Here is an 11,654-nt window from a genome sequence, read left to right as displayed (position 1 = left end):
ACCAATCTGCTTCTCCCTGTCATACACACCCTGTTCTCAGAAATGGAGAAAGGAGAGAAGAATGCTTCTCTTATTCCTTGCCCTGGCCTGGAGCTACGGGGTCTTTAAATATGAGTGTGTTTGTGTAAGAGGATTGGGGTGGGGGCTTTCTGACTGCCATTGATCCATCTATCCACCCCATTCACTCATTCGGTAAATCTTTATTGAGTTAATGTACTGTGCTCTGGGCACCCTATAAAGGGACATGATTGTCTCCATCTCTTCAGTTGTTTCTCCCATGTCTGGCAGTGTGTTTGGTATTCATACCCTCTTCTCTTAAACAGAGGTCACAGCTAAAAGAGTAAAGCCTAGTATGGACAGAAGGAAGGAGAGTGACTGGGGTAGTGGCTGAGTGGAGGCATGAAGGAACTGTGTTTTCTCAAATCATTCAGGGTACATTTTGCTCTCCTCATGGGCAAGGATTTCTCCACCTTTAGATCTAAGAGGAGGTGAGGATGGAACTTAATGGGTGACTGGCAGACTGCCCTGGGCCCAAGACTCTACCTTGGGTACAAGTGACGATTCTAGAGCTGAGTGTTTCAACCTCTAACACAAAAACTGAATCCTGGACTGGCTACCGAGGGATCATGCCAGCTGCTGGCTCTGAAGTTGGCTTTGGCTCTGAGCTCGATCTGTGGAAGTTGGGGCCCAGGCTCCTGGCTCAGCAGCTTGTATTGATCTCCCAGCCTCTTTTGTCTCCTCCTCCCCAGTGGAAGCCTCTCCCCCTCTGCCTCTCAGCCTCTTCCGCTTTCCTCTTCAGCTTCTAATAAACTGAAATCTCTGAGAGCCGCCAAGGCTCTGGTAGTTTCACAAAACTGTCCTTGCTCTTCCTGCATCTGCCCGGTCAAGGGTATCTTTGCCTGAGGTCGGATAGATGCTATTACTGCCAATGATATGATTGCATAGCAACACAGAGCGGCTCTGAGAGAGGGGAGGAGGGGCAGGGGAAGGAGGACAGGGAGGTGGAAGAGACGGAGGGAGAGTGTGCATACAGCAGCTGTCGGCATTCCTGTCTCAGGGACTTCTTTGCTGATTCACAGAAGCAGCCCAGCTCCAGCCACCCAGCTCCCAGTTGCCGCCTGATCCTCAGATCTGCCGGAATCAGAAGGTAGGCCACAGAGAAATGATTTCTGAGCCTCGCCCTTTTTCAGCCCACAGGGGGAATGACTGAGGGAGGGAAGGCTCCAGAGGTACTCTGTGTGTATGTGTGTGTGTGTGTGTGTGTGTGTGTACGCACCTGCCTTTCTGCCATCTGCTTGTGCCTTTGGGGGAAAACTTACATTAAAAAATGCCCACAATGAAGTAGCTACCGCTTGGATTCATAGAAGAAAAAAAAAGATGCCCAGGAATAGAAACTCCAGCCAATTTGAGCAAGTAGGGTCTAAAAATGAATAAGAGGAAGGTCCACAGTTTGCTGCTTTGAGAGGAGAGGGGTATTTATTTATTGACTCGTTTCTTTATTTATTTATATCTGTTCTCAATGACAGGCTTTTTGTCCATGGATGGACCTCCTGGTGGGAGCAAAGGGAAGGGGTGTAGAAAGCATTGGCTGAAAAGGGAGGACAGAGGAAACATGGGACCTCAGAGCAGGTCCCCTGAACAAATGATTGTCTGGCCAGCAGACAAGACACAGCAGTTCTTCCTTGGAGCAAACTGGGCTCTGACCTAGGAGGCTGAGATTGAAGGCACATCCTAATCTCTGCATTTACTTCCTGGCTCAGTCCAGCTTCCCCTCTTGCAGTTTTCCCCCTGGCTGCTCCCATTGATTTCCTTTCTACCCTCTTATAACCAGGAGGCACCTCTCCACTCTTGAGAGCGGAGCTTGGAGAGCTTTGAAACCAGGCTCACCTCTCCTGGAATTAAACACCCTGTTCCTTCTGCTCTCCTTAGCTTTCCCTGGCTTCAGGCCTTGTGCCCCAGCCTGGTGAGTGGGCCTGAGGCTATGTGGGTTAAGGCTTATCTTGCTTTTTTTGGTAGGAAGAGCCAGGCCTCAAAGGGATTGGGTCCCAGCCAGTAGCCGGGGCTGGGTCAGGCTGGGGTGGAGCGAGGTAGAGAGAGAGGAAGAGTAGCTCCCACAGCCTGGAAAAGAGCATACTTTTCTCTTATGTTTTCTTTTTGATTGTTCAAAAGAAAAAAGCCTTTTAAAAAAAACCTCTCTGTCTGTCTCTCCACCTTAGTGCCTGACTTTTCCAAATGGAATCCTTGTTTCTAGATTAAAAGCCCTCAGGTAAATCACCTTTTAAAAGGCCCAGTGGCCACCACAAACCTCAGGAGATTTCCTCTTTGGGCTTAGGATGGGGAGATGGTTCCAGAAAACCCTGGGATCATCCAAGGAACCCCTCCCCCCAAAAGGCAGTGCTGCCAGTGGAAGTGATAAGTGTCCTGTCCCTGAAAGAAGAAAAGAGCCCCTCTTTTCCTGGGTGGGCTTGCCTCGACTCTGCAGTTCTGCCTCCTGTAAACCAGTGCCATGCAATGAGGGCACTTGGACAGGGCTCCTCTTCCCATGAGACTTGTCCCCCAGGCATTCAGCCTGAACTCTGTATCTGAGCACACTTCAGCTCCACCGTCACCTAAAGGAGGGAGCACGGCTCGAAGCAGTGAAGTTAGCAAAGGTCCAAGAGCCAGGTACAGAGGGGACATTCAGGAAACACTTTTAACCACAGACATACAAAAGTTTCTGATGTGAAACCTGCCACAGTGTTAGAGAGGATTTGTTGTTCAGTTGCTCAGTTGTGTGTGACTCTCTGCGATCCCATGGACTGCAGCATGCCACGCTTTCCTGTCCTTCACTATCTCCCAGAGTTTGCTCAAGCTCATGTCCATTGAGTGGGTGATGTCATTCAACCATCTCATCATCTGTCATCCCCTGCTCCTCCTGCGAAGGAAGAATGGAATGACAAACCACTTCAGCATTCTTGCCTTGAGAACCCCATGAACAGTCAGAGAGGATAGGCTTTCACTAATGAAGACAGCCTTCTACACTGGTCAGGGACATTCACAGGAAACCCACTCTTGAAGTTAAATTAGGAAACTACATTCCTGTCTTAGGAAGGATTCTTCCACATACACATCAGCGACTGAAAGAGCAAGTGAGATAAATCCTTCTAGGATGACATTTACAAAACCACCGATGTTCCACAGAACACTGTTTGCAGAGAATGTTAATAGATTCTGTTTTAAAATAAGGAGTGGTGGTGGGGGGTGGGATGTATTCTATGGTCCAATCTTTTTCTTTTTTTGAAAATGCTTCATAACTGAATTCTCCTTTTGGAGAGTCACCATATATATAAGTGTATTAAAGGCTTTGCGAAGTACTACTGTAAAGAAATCTGTTTAATTCTGTTCAACCCAGTGAAATCCACATGGATTTGATCAGGGACCTCTTTTCTCCATGGAAAAATTTTTGTATCTTGCACACACAGTGTTAGGAATTGCTGCTCAAAAAAAAAAAAAATCCTGGAATAAATCGATGTATGGAAAAAAACTTGTAAAATAATCTAATCCAGCACCACATTTTAAAGGGTGAAAATTTGAGAGGTTTAATGAAATTGTTCTTTTTGAGTATCTGAGAGAGTGAACCCATATATCCTGATTCTCAGTCCTTTATGCCCAATTGCTGTCCTTTAGCAGGTTCCCTGGGCTTCCTTGGTGGCTCAGTGGTAAAGCATCCATCTGTAATTCAGAAGACTCAGGTTCAATCCCTGGGTCAGAAAGATTCCCTGGAAAAGGGCACGGCAACCCACTCCAGTATTCTTGCCTGGGAAATCCCATGGACAGAGGAGCCTGACGGGTTACAGTCCATGGGGTCACAAAGAGTTGGACACAACTGAGCAACTGAGCACACATGCAGCAGTTTCCGTTCTGTGAAAAGAGTCACAGGGAAAAGAATCAGGTTGAAGGAATGATCCTGTCATTTTTAGTGAGACATTTGTACCTTACAGATTTCTTTAGTTATTTTGTTGTATCTGAAAATTCTGAATTTCCCTTTCAGCATGTGATTTGTTGCATTTTTTTATACAATGGGCTAGAAAATTTAGGGACATTCAAAGAGGTGTAAAGAATAATATAATGAAAATCAGGATATTCACCACCTAGCTTAAGAAAAAACATCACCAATAGACTTGAAATCCTCTCTCTATCCTCTGTGATCAAAGTTCCTCTCATGCATTTATTTATATTTGTACTGCATATGTGTGTGTCTTTAAGCACTGTATGCCACGGCTTTATGTTTTAAAAATTTATTTCAATGATACGTATCCTTCTCCATTTTTTTTTCTATTCAATGCTGTATTAGTGAAATTCATCCACATTGTGACATGTGGCTCTGGTTCATTCACTTTTCACTGTTACATAGCATTCCATTTAAGAAATATGCCATGATTTATTTATCCATTCTGCAGTTGATGGACATTTAGGCTGTTTCCAGTTTTGGGCTCACAATTAGGGCTACTAGGATCATTTCTGTGGAGATATTCTTTTTTTTTTTTTTTTTTTAGTTAACTAGTGTTTTTATTTTTTTTTTCATTTATTTTTATTAGTTGGAGGCTAATTACTTTACAATATTGCCAGAGGGAGTAGGTAGAGAGGGAGGTGGGAGGGGGGATCGGGATGGGGAATACATGTGGAGATATTCTTATGTGACTATTGCTATTGGCTATATATTTAGAAGGGAATTGTCCTGTCACAGGGTATGATAATCTTCACTTTTGGGAGATATTGTCAGTTTGCTCTCCAAAATGGTTAATAATTTATACTCCCACCAGCAGTGTGTAAAAGTTTCAGATACATTGCATTAATTGTTTCTTTTTTCCTTTCCAATTCCTATATCTTTTATTTCATTTGGTTTTCTTTATCCTTTTTTTAATTGGAATATAGTTGAATGACTATATTGTTTTAGTTTCAGGTGTATAGCATAGTGATTTAGTTATATACACACATATACATATATATTCATATTCTTTTCCATTATGGCTTATTATAGGATACTGAGTATAGTTCCTTGTGCTATAAGTAGTCCTTGTTGGCCATCTATTTTATATATAGTAGTGTGTATATGTTAATCCCAAGTTCCTAATTTATCCCTCCCCCTTTTCCCCGTTGGTAACCATAAGTTTGTTTATTAATTAGTTTTTATAATAAAATTCTCCTCATAAGGATGCATCTCTGACTTTTTTTCCAATGCAAAAGAAATTTTCTTTCTCGAAATTGCTTGATAGCTAGCTTCTCAGAAACACATTTCATTGTTTCCATTTGTAAATGAGGGGGTTGGCCTAGATAATCTCTAAGGTCTCTACCAGCTTGACAATCTGTGGCCCATGATTTATTCATTAGGTGAGAGAATCTGAAGCAGAAACTTGGTTTTTGGCTACATTGCAGGAATTATTTTAGGAACACATAACAAGGTTTGGTACGAATGAAAAGTGTGTCTTGTATCTTAGTGCCATGCTGTCAGGTAGAAAGGCAGTGCTGTGAGAGGGAGAGCCATCGTGCAGTGTCACCTTGAATTGGAGAGAGGAATCTGTACTCACAAAAAAGGGTCTTCTTTTCACTACCTTGTTCTTTCCTGAGCCTCCCTATTTATTTTCATCCAAGAACAATAAATCCTTGTTATAAAAAACTTTATACACACAGAAAAAGTGTATAAAATCAACATGAGAGTCCCCTTAACACAACTCTCCAGAAGAAATGTCACTGAACAATTTGTGTATCCTTGTAGGCTTTCTTTCTGTACATACACAGAAAGAAGAGATTTTTCGTGTTTGTTTGTTTTTTTTTTTTTTTTACAAAATTGGAGTTATACCAGACACATTCACTCTGAAACTATTTTAAAACCTAAAATACATATCTTTGGCATCTGTTCAAATCAGTGGGTACAGATCTACCTCTTTCTTTTTTAACAGCTACATAATATTTCATGGCATGGTGGTTTAGTCACTAAGTTGTGTCTGACTCTTTTGACCCCATGGACTGTAGCCTACCAAGTTCCTCTGTGCATGGGATTTTCTAGGTAAGAATACTGGAGTGTGTTGCCATGCCCTCCTCCAGGGGATCTTCCTGACCCAGGGATCAAACCCAGGTCTCCTGCACTGTAGGCAGATTCTTTACTGACTGAGCTATCAGCGAAGCCCCTGTCACTTCATGGCATGAATGACTGCAATAAGAGAAAAGATTTGGGTGCTTGCTAGATGGTAACTGTGAATTAGGTCCTTACAACAAGGCTATCTATGAAGTATGTCTTTCTGTTATCCTTGTTTCACAGATGCAGGGACTGAAATACAAAGTCAGGGATCTTGTCCAAACCTGTGCTGATAGGTCAAGAAGACAGGATGTAAACTCGAGTGTGCTGGCTCAGAGCCCACACCTTCACTGTCAGGCTGTGCCACCTCTCTGACACAGTCCACTTAACTAGTACCTTGTTGATGGACATCTGAGTTGATTGCAGTCTTGCTATTGCAACCAAAAAACTGCAGCAGATACCCTCATCCACCTCTGCATATATTTCTGTAGGCTAGGTTCCTAAACTTTCCCAGTTTATAAGTAGAAAGAGTTTATTCATTCATTCAAAAAATATTTACCTAGCTCTTAGGCACTGGGGAAGCTCTGAGGTCAGACTGGGAGAGTTGACCAGATGTCCTGGGAAGGTCATTTAAATGGTCTGTAGGACTTGCCAGCTGCGTGATACCCCAGACCCACTGCATCCTGTCCGTTCTTAATTGCTTGTGTCTTTGCCTGGGTAGTAGCATGTCTGAGTCAGCCCTTGGGCTCCCAGCTGGTGGCCCAGGGCCACGAATTTTCTCTACTTGCTAAGTGTTGGTGACCACAGTGAATCAGAGCCCAAGTTCTAGAATTTACAAAGGCAGAAGAGTGTAGCAGTAAAGAACTTGTATTCTGGGACACACTGGCCTGGATATAAATCCGTTTCCTACCTCATAGTCACAATATCACTTTGAACAAGTTACTTACTGCTGTGTGCCTCCATGTTCTTATCTACACAATATAGACAGCAGTAGTAACTACTTCATAAGATTGTCCTGAGGATTCCATAACTTCCTGTATGTAGACTGGTTAGTTAATATACACAAAACATAGAATAAAGTAAATTTTAACTGTTACTGATTTTTGGCTATGGAAGAGCTGCTATATCAACCTTTCCATAAAACAGTTGATGATGTCTATGGTACTTTGGTGAGGAGTGGGAAAGAAGGGAGAAAGTAGCTGTTAAATAGCTAATGTATTCACACACCTCAAAATTCCAAAGGTACAGAAGGATATTCAGTAAAAACTATATCTCCTATTGATGACACTGCTGCTAAGTCACTTCAGTCGTGTCCGACTCTGTGTGACCCCATAGATGGCAGCCCACCAGGCTCCTCCGTCCCTGGGATTCTCCAGGCAAGAACACTGGAGTGGGTTGCCATTTCCTTCTCCAATGCATGAAAGTGAAAAGTAAAAGGTATTTTTAATTTTATTTATTTTTGGCTGTGTGGGGCTTTGTTGCTTTTGCACAGACTTTCTCTAGTTGCAGTGAGTGGGGGCTACTCTCTAGTTGTGGTGCACAGGCTTCTTTTTGCAGTGCTTCTCTTGTTGCAGAGTAGAGGCTGTAGGTGTGCAGACTTCAGTAGTTGCAGCACTCGAGCTCAGCAGTTGCGGCATGCAGGCTTAGTTGCTCTGCGGCATGTGAAATCTTCCCAGACCAGGGATTGAACCTGTGTCCCCTGCATTGGCAGGCAGACTCCTATCCAGTGTGCCACAAGGGAAGTCCCGGTGACACAGGGCTTTTGTGGATGTAAATAATTATTCTATTTCTCGATCCAAGCAGTGATTACATGGGGATTTGCTTTGTCATAATTCAATACATTTTACACATATATTTTATGTACTTTTTGTAAGTTATATTTCTCGGTTTTAGAAAGAGAGAAAATAAGGGAAAAAATTTCAAAAGAGTGGAAGGAATTCTCCCATCTGTTTAGTAGTCACTTGGTTCCCTTCTCCAAAGACAATCGACATTAACAGGTTCTTTTGTATATTTCCAAAGGTATTTTATTGTACATATAAGCACATGTTTTGTTTTAAAACAGATTAAACTAACCACTTTTTTCTTATTTTCTTTTTACTTAAAACTTTACCTCAAGAGATCATTCTATATTGGTGCATAAAGAGTTAGTTCTGGTTTTAATAGCTACATAGAATTCCATTGTATGTATACACCATTATTTATTTAACAAGCCCCTGAGTAATGGACATTTAGGTCATTTGCAGTTTGTTTGTTTTATTTGTTTGTTTGTTTTTTCATTTCAAGCCTTGCTTCAAATGCTAATGTTCTGTATACATCATTTCACACAAACACAAGAAATGTGTATATCCAAAGCCTTTCTCTTCATGTTCTCTGGAATTTGTACCTACAAAATTGAGGAACTGTACACTCACCTAATTGGAGTTCAATTCAATACATCAAGTCAATTTGTGTCTCTTCCTAATTCCCTTTCCCCACTGGTAACCACTAGCATTTTCTATATCTGTGAATCTGAGGAATCTGTTTTAGTTTCGTTATATATACTTGTTTGTTTTATTTTTTAGATTTCACATAGTACTTATCTATGCATAAAATAATCAACAAGGATATATTGTATAGCACAAAGAACATAGCCATTAGTTGATAATAACTTTAAATGGAGGATAATCTATAAAAATACTAAATTACTATGTTGTACACCTAAAACTAATGTAATATTGTAAACCAACTAAACTTCCATTTAAAAAAATGAAGTCACTGATACCTGCTCTGTGTCTGGCTCTGTGTTTAAAAATGTGTGGAGTAGAAATTAATAATGGGTATGAATTTTGTCCTCTACTAGCCAACAATCTTGCATTCATGCTGAAATCATGGTATTCCCCATATGTTTTTAAAGCTTTTATCTCTGCCCAAGTTAAACAGTGTCTCCCCCTGAATCCTCCTGGAAGGGCCTGTGTGTGGCTTTGAGAATTAGGGAAAGAGTATTCCTAGTGGGAAAAAGTCACAGCTGGGTATCTAGCAGGATCCCTAGGGGAGAGCACAGATGAATGAATTCTACCCCAAAAGCATCCTCCATACTACTTCATACATCCAAATCTTCCTCTCTCACCTTAGCTCAAAAACATCTCTTCCATAAATACATCCTAAATCCCTTCAACTTGAAAGGAACAGTTCCTGCTCTGTGACCTCTCATAACTTGATGTCTGTGTCCTGCAGAAGGTATGAGTCATTTCTCCCTTAAGTGATACTTTCTTTGTTTACATGTCTGATTTTCTTCACTTGGCCATTTGGGGACCAATTCAGATTCATCTCCAATTCCTCACAGCTTCTGCAAGTTAAAAGGAGGAGTAGGAAGAGAATCAATATGTACAGGTGGTAATTAGGACAGGATGGAGATAAATAAAGAGGCAGAAAGAAGAATCTTTATGTAGAACAAAGAGCTCTGACCAGAAGTCAGGAGGTCCAGGTTCACTTTGGTCTCAGCATCTTCATCTGTCATATGGAATCATAATTCTGGTTGGGTCCTTTGAGGACCAGGAAAGACAGACAGTATAGCAGGCTACAAAAGTATGTTCTCCTAAAACAGCAAAAATTTTGATGTGTGGCAACTGTTAACCATTAACATTTTAGCAAATCAAGGTCTAGAGAGTTGAAGTCACAGTCAATGGCACAATCTGAAAAGAGCAGAGGATAGTCATGCCAGGACTAGAAAGAGTTTATTCCTTTTTTGCCAGCATTGGGATTAGAAAATCTGAATTCCCTGATACCTGGATTTGTTATTTTGTGAAGCATCAAACTCATATCAGGTCAGTAGAGGAGAATATGAAGGAAAGAATTTAATCTGTAGAGAGGTGAACCTCAAAAGAGAAAAAGAGTTTATGAAAAAAGAAATACAACTGGCCACTAAAAATGTAGGGGAAAAGTTAAGCATTTCAAGTAACTAAGGAAATACAAAGTAATTCTCAAGATGCCATCTTCACTTACAAAATTGGCAAAGATATTTTTTTAAAAAAAGAATACTCATTGTTGGCAAGTGTGCTGGGAAACAGGCTCTCTCATAGATTGTTGAGGGTGGTATAAAGTGATCTAATTTTTGTTAGGGCAATTTAGAAGGATGTATTATTCATACAGGGCTTCCCTGATAGCTCAGTTGGTAAAGAATCTGCCTGCAATGAGGGAGACCTGGGTTCAATCCCTGGGTTAGAAAGATCCCCTGGAGAAGGGAACAGCTACCCACTCCAGTATTCTGGCCTGCAGAATTCCATGGACTATACAGTCCATGGGTCACAAAGAGTCGGACACGACTGAGAGACTTTCACTTTCATTATTAATACAAGTCTGAAATTGGTTCATGCCCTTTAATCCAGAAACTCTCCTTTCTAGAAAATTATCTTAAGAATCACAAATATGGTGCTTGCTTTGGCAGCACATATACTAAAATTGGAATAATACAGAGAAGATTAACATGGCCCCTGTGCAAGGATGACATGCAAATTCGTGGCGCATTCCATATTTTTACACCAATACAGTATACTAATGCATATATATGGAATTTAGAAAGATGGTAATGATAACACTGTATGCAAGACAGCAAGAGAGACACAGATGTATTGAACAGTCTTTTGGACTCTGTGGGAGAGGGCGAGGGTGGGAAGATATGGGAGAATGGCATTGAAACATGTAAATTATCATATGTGAAATGAATCGCCAGTCCAGGTTTGATGCATGATACAGGATGCTCGGGGTGGTGCACTGGGATGACCCAGAGGGATGGGATGGGGAGGGAGTTGGGAGGGGTTCAGGATGGGGAACACATGTACACCCATGGCAGATTCAAGTCAATGTATGGCAAAACCAATACAATGTTGTAAAGTTAAATAAATAAATAATTTAAATAAAAAAAAGAATCACAAATATGCACAAGGCTATAAACTGCAGTGTGACATGTTTTACTGTTGAAATAAATTATGCTTTATCCATTCCATGGAATATTATACAACAATGATTTAAGCTAACATTTATTGAATAGCGTACTATTGCCAGACACTGTGCTAAGTTATTTAAATACATTATTAATTTTCAGTCACTAGAACAAGACTACAAAGGCAGTCATCCCCATTTTACAGATGAGGGCCCTGAAGCTCAGAGAGGTTAATTTCTCCCAGGCCACACTGCTAATAGGTTGAATAGAGTGGGTTTGACCCTAGGTCTGTCTGATGCCAAAGCCCATGGCCTCAACCACAGGACTCTATAACCTTTGCAACCATTAGAAGTCATATGTTAGAGGAATAGTTAATGAAATTTTAAACTGATCCTGATATAAATGGCAAATTTAAAAAACATGATATAAAATTATAACTCTATAATTAATATATAAATAATATGATGAAAATTTTATTTCCAAAGTGCAAGTATATATTTTTCACAGAAAAACTACTGTAAGGATTCATACCTGTTAGTAATGGCTGGCTACCTCTGGATAGTAGTATTATAGGTTATTTTTATTTTCAGTTATGATTTTCTGCATTTTCCATTTTTCTATAAAGAACAGGTATTGCTTGTAAAATCAGCAAAAATTAAAAATGTTAATGTAAAAAGAGGT

The 11,654-nt window shown here is 40.8% G+C and overlaps 1 protein-coding gene and 1 non-coding gene across 5 annotated transcripts in view; both read left to right on the top strand.

Moving 5' to 3' along the window:
• The first annotated feature begins 762 nt into the window (after positions 1-762).
• DRP2 (dystrophin related protein 2) overlaps positions 763-11,654 on the top strand; it is a 48,201-nt gene continuing 37,309 nt past the window's right edge. For all 4 annotated transcript variants that reach the window (XM_070461953.1, XM_020872937.2, XM_070461951.1 and 1 more), the window contains exon 1: positions 763-1,147. The gene's annotated coding sequence lies outside the window, so the exon portion shown is untranslated. The remainder of the gene's footprint in view (positions 1,148-11,654) is intronic.
• LOC139033227 (U6 spliceosomal RNA) lies at positions 10,463-10,569 on the top strand. The gene has a single exon (XR_011485850.1). It is a non-coding gene; the product is annotated as a U6 spliceosomal RNA (small nuclear RNA).

This window comes from Odocoileus virginianus, chromosome X (assembly GCF_023699985.2).
Source record: "Odocoileus virginianus isolate 20LAN1187 ecotype Illinois chromosome X, Ovbor_1.2, whole genome shotgun sequence".
In the NCBI taxonomy this organism is placed as follows: domain Eukaryota; kingdom Metazoa; phylum Chordata; class Mammalia; order Artiodactyla; family Cervidae; genus Odocoileus; species Odocoileus virginianus.
This window is presented reverse-complemented; position numbering and strand designations above follow the sequence as displayed.